The sequence below is a fragment of the Tamandua tetradactyla genome, chromosome X (assembly GCF_023851605.1).
Source record: "Tamandua tetradactyla isolate mTamTet1 chromosome X, mTamTet1.pri, whole genome shotgun sequence".
Lineage (NCBI taxonomy): Eukaryota > Metazoa > Chordata > Mammalia > Pilosa > Myrmecophagidae > Tamandua > Tamandua tetradactyla.
In genome coordinates, this window is record NC_135353.1 from 120,713,986 (window position 1) to 120,725,683 (window position 11,698).

Sequence of the window (11,698 nt, forward strand, 5' to 3'; positions counted from 1 at the left end):
CATGGTGAACACAGAGTTTCTCTCTCATCTGGAAAGGCACATGGTGAACATGGTCAGGGTTTCTCTCTTATCTGGAAGGGCACGTGGCGAACATGTGTCATCTGCTAGCTTCTTTTCCTGGCTTCTTGTTTCATGAAGCTCCCCAGGAGGCATGTTCCTTCTTCATCTCCAAAGGTCACTGGCTGGTGCACTCTGCTTCTCGTGGCTATGTCGTTCTCCTCTGCTGTCTCTGAATCTCTTTCATTCTCCAAAATGCTTCCTCTTTTATAGGACTCCAGAAACTTATCAAGACCCACCCAAATGGGTGGAGACATGTCGTCACCTAACCCAGCTTAACAACCACTCTTGATTAAATCACATCTCCAGGGAGATGCTCTGATTACAGTTTCAACCATACAGTATTGAATAGGGATTATTCTGCTTTTATGAAATGGGATTTTGATTTAAAAATGGCTTTTCTAGGAGACGTACATCCTTTCAAACCAGCACAGACCCCCACCATACAGCATGCCAAAATTAGGCATTAGCAAGATTCAGCAGAAAAATGAAATTGACCTAATTGAGTACTTAGGTCCTGTAACAAAGTAGCTATGATTGGTACAGCTACAAACAAAGGAGGGGTTACTTTGTCAAGTTCTCTGTAATCAATAGTCATCCACCAGGCACCATCAGGCTTCTTCATTGACCAGATTGGGCTATTAAATGGACTGTGAGTGGGAATTATAATGCCCACTCTTTCCAATTCCTTAATGGTGGCAGTAATTTCTTGATGGCCTCCTGGTAGCTTATACTGATGCACCGCCACCTTGTGTCTGGGGGAAGTTACTTTTACCAGTGACCACTTAACATGTCCTCTTTGGACAGCATTGACTGCCTGGCACAGGAGATGGAATTTATCTACAGTAGTTTGCAAAATCATATTTTGTAAAATATCTATTCCCAATATACATTCTGGAATAGGAGACATGTACACTGTATGCTTTTGAGGTGGTAACCAGCCAATCTGGATTAGTTTTTGTTGTGTTGCTGTGATTCTTTGGCCCCCATACCCAGTGTATTAATTTGCTAAAGCTGTCAGAATGCCATATACCAGAAATGGAATAGCTTTTATAGAGAGAATGTATTACGTTACAAGTTTACAGTTTTAAGGCCATAAAAATGTCCAAACTAAGGTATCCAGGAAAAAATACCTTGACTCAAGAAAGGCCAATATCTGTCATATGGGAAGGGATGTGGCTGGCATCTGTTGGTCCTTGTTTCCAGGTCCATTGCTTCCAGCTTCTGATGGCAGTGGTTCCCTCTCTAAGCATCTGTAGGACTTCACTTAGCTCTTCTGGGAGACAACTCTCAGATCTTGCTTGCTTAGCATCTCATGGAAGGCACATGGAGACATCTGCTGGATTCTGCCTGCTTTCTCTGTTGGCATTCCAAGCATCTCCAAACATCCGTGTCTCTGTCAACTCTGAAGCAACTGTTCTCCAAGCATCTGCTCTGAGGTTTCTCCAAAATGTTTCCCTTATTAGAGGACTCTAATAAGCTAATCAAGACATACTTTGAATGGTAGTCACATCTTCAACTAATCAAAAGGCCACATCCACAATCAGCTGTTACATCTCCACGGAAACAATTCAATCAAAGTTTCCAACCTAAACAATAGGTCTGGCCCACATAGATGGACCTCCTCACATAGATGTTGCAGGCCATCCTGGAGATTCCACCTGCAGAGTCTCCCTTCCCAGTATTCATGACTTTTACAGCCAGTGGCTCTTTGGTCTCCTGGCTGGTCTGCCAAATATTCCAACCCAACTTAGCCCCAAGACCAAAGAAATGCACAGCATGGAGCTACCCATGAGTTTAATCAGGGGGTTACAAACAGAAGAAGATTCTTCCCAATGCTGACTGGTCAGGAAATGGAAGCCAGTGATCCATACAAAAGAAAGAGAGAAGAGCACCATAGGAGCACATAAAGATTTAGATTCATGAGGAGTGACAACAGAGTTCAAGCAGGGCCTCATGAGATTTAATGACATTCTTTCCCTCCAGGAGGGGTCTATTGACCTTTAATGTCTGTCCTGGTCATGTAGGTAGCTGCACACAGTGACTTGTTCCCATAATGGAGGAGGGGGCAGGGCACAGCCTAGCTTCTCACAAACTATAAATGTGTACAAGTTTTTGTTTTGTTTTTTTTTTAGTGTGATGAAAATATTCTGAAATTAGATAGTAATGACAGTTGTACACTCTGTAGATAAACTAAAATTCATTGACTTGGTCACATAAAACAGGTAAATTCATAGCATGTAAATTGTATCTCAATAATGCTATTAAAAAACACACACACAAAAGACTAGTGAGAGTGTACACTCAAACAATTTCCAGATGCCAATTAAGTTCTGTGAAATGTATATGTGTCATCCTAAAGAAGGTATTGGTGGGATGTTAGCTGCAGTATCCTTTCCTGAATTAACTGCTATATTATTCACCTTGGACCAACCTATAGCTCTTCCTGAGTACCCTGTCATATTGTACACCCAGAGGCAGCATCCACCCATAGAATGAGATTTACAAGTTGCAAAGACACTAATATGATTATGGAGGATCATCTGTGTCACTGACCCCTTCCTTAAAAGCAAAGAACAGTAACTAGTGACAATGAATAGACAGAGGTACAGAATGAGCTTTTGTGGGAAAGAGGGGACCTTAAATTATAGCATTGAAGAAGAGTTATGAGGAAATGCCATTTCTATCTCTTCTTAAGTTGACTCAGAGTCCCTTCTGTATATGATCAAATTATATTATCTAAGTACACAAATACTCAGAAAGAATTATGCTAGTCATTTTAATTATACTAATTCTCATTGGATTTCACATGTGTATTTGCTTTACAGCATTCAGAGCATTTTTGTGCGACTTCATTCATTCATTCTTGTAACTCTAAGAAGTTGACAACCCTGAGCCAAACAATCTCTGGTTTAGGATCAGCACTCATATGGGGCATCTTTGACTCTTGGGGTCATCAACTCTGCCCTGCGCCTTCCTAAACACTGGCCTCTACCCCTTTGGACCTCTGGTAACTGCCTGATCTGTCCTAATCTTCTCTCTGCTTCTCTTCAAATTGACTCTCATTGGTCTGATTTACAGTACCTAGCCCTCATATTCTATATGATCAGTCACAAAGTTTTGCAAATGTTAACTTATTAGGGTGGTGGCTCAGTGGCAGAATTCTCACCTGCCATGTTGGAGAACCAAGTTCGATTCCAGGAGCCTGCCCATGCCAAAAAAAGAGAAAAAAGTTAACTTATTAATCCATCTGTTACTCTCCTGCCTTTATTGTCTCTCACTCATACTACTATAACATCTTCTCAACTAGTTTCTGCCTCCATTTTTGCTCCTTGATTTAGTCACCTTCATGGTAATAGAAGAAAGATGGTTCAATCAAATTAAATTAATTTGGATTTAATTTAATCCAAATTAAAAAGGTTGGATTAATGGACATTTGCAGAGGCTTTAGTAGGGTAAAAGGAACCAACAAAGGATAATGAGGCACCCAGGGAGAAGCAACAGCAGGAAGCCAATACCATTCCTAAATGTGAAGGGGCAAGAGGAAGGAGCAGTGTTACTGGAACCCAACAAGAACTGAAGGAGTGTTAGATGGGCCATCAGAAAGGAACTGTGGTTGTAGAGAGAGATAGAAGATACAGTAGTTTTAAAACATGTCATCAAGTTCTTTAACACTCCTTTCATTAAGGAATAGAGTCTAATTATCTTCCACTTGAATATAGGCCAGCCTTAATGACTCATTTTTAATGAATAGAATGTACTGTAAGTAACTCTATATAACTTCTAAGTCTAGGTCATAAAAGGTAATTACAGCTTCTGCCCTGTTCTCTCTCTCTCTCTCTCAGCCCCTCTCTATCCCCCCTCCCCCCCTCTCTCTCCCCCTCTCTCTCTCCCCACTCAATGCTTTTCCTTGGAACACAGCCATGCTATGAGAAAGCCCAAGCCACTTGGTGAGGTTGGTGTTTGGGCCCATGTTAAATAAAATAAGATGTCCACCTGCATTGGATATTGCCAGGAGAGATACCTTTCTGAGAAGGGCTTTACTAGAAAACAACAACAATTGATCTGCAAGGGCTTTCTGAGAAAAGGAAACAATGGAATGCACCCTACAGAAGTGCAGATAAGAAACACCTGCTGATAAACTAATTTTGGTCCAGGAGAGATAGCTTATCAAATTGGACAAGTATACCATGCTAATCAATGTATATCTGCTACCCACTGTAAGACCCTCCCCTACGTAAATTGGAATTTTAATGTTAGCCAATCAGAACATTTCCTCACTTGCTTCTGCATTTGCCATATAGGAGCATCCCCTTTCCACGTCCTGGGTGGAGCTCCCTTCTACTTTCTGAATGGGACGTTGTGTGATTCATGAATCACCCAATAAAGCTGTGAGATCCTAAATTTAATGTTTGCACCAAGCTGTTTTCCAGAACACAAAGGGCGGGGGTGGGGGTGGGGATCTTAATCTTGGGCTATTTTCCAGAATCACAGGGCTTAGGTAAAATTTAACATTGTCAAACAGAAGACGATATGGCACTTGAGCCTTCCAGCTATATATCCTAGTTCCAAGCTGCTTTGTCTGCTCTACCTACAAAACAAGAAAGGTGAAATGCCACCTAACCAACAATGACCCAAAGAGTGTTCATAAATCTCCCACCATATCCTATAAAGCCTAAGGCTTCAGTGGTAACTCTACTGTGGAAGAAAATATAAAATTTATATTTATATTTGGCTGTATTCAGGAAGCTTTTGAGAAAAATTAGCAAGGGCATGTTCTGACAGGAGTAGAATTCTGGCCCTCGTTTCCTGACTAAACCATTCGTGGTGAAATATAATGACTTCCTTGTTGTCTATTCTCTTACATCTCCACCCACATTCTTCCAGAACCCTATCATGCTCACCTGCATCCCATTCCCCTTCTTGCCTCCTTAGTCCCCCTTTGGAACTCCTCCGAGGTAACTTGATCCCTCTTGGCTTTTTCCCCATTCCCCATTTCATTCTAAGCTGTCTCCATTTTTCAAAAAGCCTCATAAGGAACAATTTCAGAGAGTAACTGACTCCTTAAAAAGACTTGTAGCCACAGGAACTAGAAGCAATTACAATCAGCTGATAGGAATACAAAAGTTATTAGGATCAAATACGTACGCAAGGGAACTCTGGGTATTAAAGATTCAGCGAATCTGAAATCAGACCTCCTCTTTCACCCTGAAAAACTCACTGTGTCTCATGCTACTCACATTCCAAGTCCAGTCAAATGGGTTAAACTTTTGATATTCCGTGAGTGGCTCTCTTACTCTTCATAAATTCCTACTCTTGAACTTCCCAGCCTTGAACCCCTCCATTCACCTTGCTAGAGCATAGATGGGTTATCAGATTCTAGCCCTGTTCATTGTCTTTGAGCTATTTTGCAATTCTTTATAAGGTGTAGGTAACTGTAAATTCTGACCTCTCAGGTGGTGGTTTTCACTGACTTCCTCTCTTCCCTCCCCCACGGAAGAGCCAGCTTTGTCTGCATTTGTAAGTCATCTCAACAGTCCTTTACTTCTTATAAATGTGTTCTTCTGCCTTTTCCTTTGAACCGGTTAACATCTGCTTGGTTCCCTCACATCATACGAGTAAAATAAATTCTTTAACATGTATTTCATTATTTCTGAATGAGTATTTTCTGAATATTATCTTTTAAGAGTCTTCCGCTTTCGCAAAAGCATATCTCTCACTTCTTCAACAGAAAATTGGTTCTATACATATTGTAACAGAATTAAGAATTAACAAATGATTATAATTATGGAATCATTATATATATATTTTTTTTACTTTCTAGCAGAAATAGTTGCAGAATAGTCAAAAGTTAATACCTGAAATTACTGAACCTCGCTGAAATAGCCCCAGCCCCTATGTATACTTACTATTGTGATAGTCATTCTAGAGTAGTCTCACTTCCAGAATGATCCCCCTTTGCTCTGACCCATTGTATTAGGTTTCTCTAGAGAAACAGAATCAACAGGAAATATCTGTAAATACAAAATTTATGAAAGTGTCTCACATAACCATGGGAACGTAGAGTCCAAAATCCGCAGGGCAGGCTGTGAAGCTGACAACTCCAATGGAGGGTCTGGACGAATTCCACAGGAGAGGCTCTCTGGCTGAAGCAGGAAGAGAGCCTGTCTCTTCTGAATCCTCCTTAAAAGGCTTCCAGTGATTAGATTAAGCATCACTCATTGCAGAAGACACGCCCCTTTGGTTGATTACAAATGGAATCAGCTGTGGATGCAGCCGACCTGCTCATGATTTAATTCTATGACATGTCCTCATAGCAACACACAGGCCAGCACTTGCCCAACCAAACAAAACCACATGGCCAAGTTGACACATGAACCAGACCATGACACCCCTACACTTATTTGTTTTCTGGGTACCATTCTGTTTGGGGTTTGAGGCCCTAACCTGAGTCTGTCTGTTGAATATACTCCTGGAAAATAAATAATCCAGAAGTTAATTGGTATTTAATGAAATTAGGATGGTTAAGTATCTGTTTAATTGTTAATTGGTGTGTTACTTAGATATAGTAAGCAAAAAATGTTTGTTTACATTATTAGTTGGTGTGTTACTGCATTTGTATTGTTCAATTGTTCCTATTTGGTTACTATTACTGAGACTCTTTAAAATGAGAAATTCTAATTCTAATAGTATTCCTGAATGCCCTTTGGGCTGTGCTTTGAATAATTGGAAAGATTTTAGTTGTGAGTCCATGAAAAAAACAAACAAGAAAAGGTTTATTTCTGTAATACAGGATAGCCTCGATATGATTTAGAATCAGAAGAGAAATGGCCTGAAAATTTTCTATAGAAAAGGACATTGTATTACAAACTAGATTTACTCCACAAAAGAAAGCAAAAATAAGATGAGATGATGTATACTCAATTCTCTATTTGTCTCTCTCAAAAGTCTATGTTAATGGGAAAATATAAGATTTTACCTACAATATTAGTGGAAAAAGGAAAAAAATGGCCTCCCTGATTCAGGTTCAAAAGATCCAATAGCAGTTTTGTTAACTTCTCCTATGTATGACTCTTTACCAGAGAGAAAAGAGCCTAAAATAAAAATCCCTTCCCCATACCAATCAGGGTACTCAACTCAGCCAGGGCTGCTCTCTAAAGCCAGCAGCAGATCCACCAGCAAAATTTCTACCCCTCTGGCAAGTGCATACAGGAATAGGCAAGCAGGGAAACCCAAGAAGATTTGTATATTTACACATACCCCATTCTCCACATCAGATTTATGTAACTGGGGAAATAATACCCACTGTATAAAGAAGACCCAAAGAAAATAGAAAGTTTAGTTGCTTCAATATTAGCAACCCATGACCCAAATTGGGCTAATATTCAAGCATACCAGAAAAGAATGAAAAAAAAAATACCAAAAAATGAAAAAAATCAAATTAGTGAGCTTTTTTTTTTTTTTGGAGGGGGCGAAGAGTGCATCGTCCAGGAATCAAACCTGGGTCTCCCGCAAGAAAGGTGAACATTCTACCGCTTATGATGAGTTTTATATTTCTATGTTTCTGGTTTTTGTGTGTGTCTAACATTTTATTTGTGTCTGCTTGCTCAATGTATACTTTCACACCTCCTGATAATAATGGCAAATTAACAAAAAATTCTTAAAAGAGCTCTATCAAATTGCTTTAAAAAATATAAGCGCATATATATATATATATATATATTAGTATTCCTGAAGTCCCAGAAATTAGGAAAGTCAAGCTTCTAGCGCTAATTTAAATTTATAAGCCAGATTACTTGGACCTTTATCAGTTAATTTACAGGACTGCTGTTGAAGATCATGCCAAAACCTAGACAGACAAAACTATTTGGGGAAAAAAAAACCTGAAGAGAAATCCTCCCCCACCTAAAACAGCAGGTTACCTTATCTGTCTTAAATCCAACCACCTCACTTGAAACCTGTAAAATCAAGCTCAACAGACCATAACTAAGGCAGCTATGGGAGAATGGTCAGGTGCAGGAAGAAGGGGGAAGCTTGGGATTGGTTTAGAATTTTTTCTATGGACCTGGAGATTAGAAATGGTAGGCACAGAGGAAATGTTACAGAATAGGCCATCTTTGTTCTGAGAAAATTCCCCAATTAAAAATTTTTTCCAATAATGCCTTTTCAATGGTAGCCACTGAAGACAAATCATTATTAAAACATAAATAGACTTGGGATGGGGGTAATTGAATAAAACCTAATTGCCAAATTTCTGTAGGTAAAGGAAAATGTCCTTGAGAGCTATGGAAAAGTTTTCCTGAATTCATGCTTAGGACAAATTAAATTGTAGCATATTTTCCAGAGGTTGATTGTCAGTATGCTTTGAGGTTGTTCAAAATTTTAGGATATTATGAAAACGAAGAAGATTTTTTAAGCTCCTATGGAGTAAGTAGAAAACATTACTTGCATAAACTGTCATTTTAATTTTTTCTACTTGGGTATGTTCTCCCTAAGTTTATACGGGTACTGATAATATAAACTAGCATTATATCTATTAGATATGTAAGATAAAGAAAAATATAAATTTGTGTTTAATGAAATTAAGTTATTACTTTGACAGACTTTATTGTTTTTTGTAGGATATATGAAAGCAGTTCAAAGATCTTTTTAGTAACTTAAAGTATGCAGATATATGAAGTATGCAGAAGATGCTTTGTTAAAGAAAAGAGTGTAGTTTTGTCCTAAGTAAAGTGGCTGGTTTTTCACAGAATGAGAGGTAGGAATATGTAAGACAAAACCTGAATGGATATGAACACTTGTAGGGTGTTTGTGGAAGTGGATTGTGTTTGTCATAGTCCATACTGACTAAAATTTGATAAGCTTTGTGGTAGTTAGATTCAGTTGTCAACTTGGCCAGGTGAAGGTGCCTAGTTCTGTTGCTGTGGACATGAGCCAATGGTATGTGAACTTTATCTGTTGCTCATTACATCTGCAGTCGGCTAGGCGGCGTGCCTGCTGCAATGAATGATGTTTGACTTAATTGGCTGGTGCTTAAATGAGAGAGCGCAACGTAGCACAGCCCAAGCAGCTCAGCATTCCTCATCTCAGCACTCGCAGCTCAGCCCAGGCCTTTGGAGCTGCAGAAAGAAATCACCCCGGGGGAAAGATGTTGGAACCCAGAGGCCTGGAGAGAAGGCCAGCAGAGACCATCCTGTGCCTTCCCACGTAAGAAAGAACCTCAGTTTAAAGTTAACTGCCTTTCCTCTGAAGAACTAACAAAATAAATCCCCTTTTATTAAAAGCCAATCCGTCTCTGGTGTGTTGCATTCTGGCAGCTAGCAAACTAGAACAAGCCTGTTTATAATTTTTAAAAGCTTTTGTATCAAACTGCATACAGTATGCATACATACCCATGAAAAACTGGAGTTTGGTTTTCTCTCTCATTAAAATAATAACATGTTCTCAAATTATTAGTCTGCTTTTAATGAAAGGCTATTAAAAGCTTTCTTAACCATCTGAGTATTCTGTCTAGAAGACAAAGATTCTATATCACATCAGAATAATATCCTTGTTGATATTTACATTGACCTTATCATCCTTTATTTCAGATGACAAGTCTTCTCAGGAAAACTGTTGCAAAGGCTTTATTCTTTCACCTTGTAAAAGTAAGGTGCTAAAAAATAGTTTCACAGGCTCAGCAGGCAAGAATGCTCGCCTGCCATGCCGGAGAACCCGGGTTCGATTCCTGGTGCCTGCCCATGTTAAAAAAAAAAATAGTTTAATATATTACATGGAAGTATTTGGGAAATGTTATAATAAAATCTCTCTCTCTCTCTCTCTCTCTCTCTCTCTCTCTCTCTCTCTCTCTCTCTCTCTCTCTCTCTGCCAAACTCTACAAATAAACTCACTACATTCCCCTCCCCCATGTGAGACATGACTTCCAGGGTTAAACCCTGCTTTGGCACCATGGGATTGGCAATGCTTTCTTGACCAAAAGGGGAAAAGAAATAAAACAAAATAAAGTTTCAGTGGCTAAAAGTCATTCTGGAGGATACTTTTATGCAAACTTCACCCAGATATTGCAAATGGCCACACTATGCCAAGCCCCAAGCAATAGTGTTCCTGAAAACCCTAAGGGATACCCCAAGCTCTATCTAAGACTTTATAACAGGTTTTATTTACTAAGTTTATTTTTCATATACTTAAAGCCTCCAGATTGTTCTTAGGCCAGTTAAGCCCTGAAACCCAGGGGTACCAGTCTTTCCAAAAATGACAACCAGGAACTTGTGGATATCTCCAATTGCAAGCAAAATGGATCCATTCCTCTACCCCATAATGTCTACACCACTTTACAGCATGAAGCAGGCAGGACGTTCGCCATCCAAATCCCTCAAGTTTGAGGAATAAACAAGAAAATGGGGGATTTGTAACCACATAGTCTCTGGTGTTGCCAACTAGTCCATTTTTATTTACAAGATTTTAATTGTAAACATACTTTTAATTTACTCCCTCTTCCTTTCTTGTTATTTTATGTTTCATAATACTACTGTAACAGGTAACAATCTATTTGCCCCAGCCAGTCTTTTAGTCAGCTTAGTTTCTTTACTTATCTTATGTTAATTAAACTATCTACACTACTGCAAACTGTAACCTAATGCTACCCCAGCTCTTGTCAGTCTTCAAGGCCAAGCTTACACTCTTCCAATTAACCGTAACCAATCAATCAACATCTGTCATGTTATTATCCACCTCCCTTTGCCTAATTCCATAAAAACCCCACAACTTTATGACTTGGGGAGACAGATTTGGGGCCTTTTTGCCTCCTGTTTTCCTACACAGCATACTCTGTAATAAAACTTTTGCTCTCTTTGAAACTTCGGCATCACAGATTGGCTCAAATGCACATCAAGCAGTGAATCCAGTTCAGTGACACAATTGCAATGGCCACAATAGGGTAGTTTTCCTCAAAAGATGTCTGGAAAATAAAAGATCTGACATCTCTCCAAAGCAATGAGATACATATTTGATTGGTATGCAGAGGCATCAAAAAGAATGAGTAATTCCAAAATAGCTTCGTTAAAAGATTCCTTACGACAGCCAATAAAAAAGAAACTTAAAAGCAAGAAGCTGAGACAACCAACAAGGGTTATTGACAAACTGACTTGACTCTGACTGTGCCTGAAACCGCTTCTCTTTATCCTCTTTTTGCCTGATTACTCTGAATCTACTAACCCTCTTTTTCGTTTATCCTTTTACTTGAAAGATGAAGCGGAAAAGGAAATTAGACAGATGTCCTCTAAGGTTAGACCCGCCAAGTCTTTGGACTCCACAGACTCTGGCAATCCAACCACCACCGCCTTTAACCCATGGTATAATTATTTATACAAAAAACTTATCATTCTTTTAGGTACATATGATCCATGGTTGCTTGACCTTTATCAGCATGTACACATGTTGATCTGAACTTCAGACGGTAAATCCTGGAAGGCAATACCTAGAAAGAGACCTACAGGATCCCTCTTTCCCCAATAGATCTGAGGGTTAAACTGGCCTCAGAAGAGGGAACACTTCTATAAGTTTACACAACATGGCAAGGAAAATCTTAAAATTCTCCTCCACAAATATCAACGGGAAGGCTTTAGCTCTCATATTAAACAAT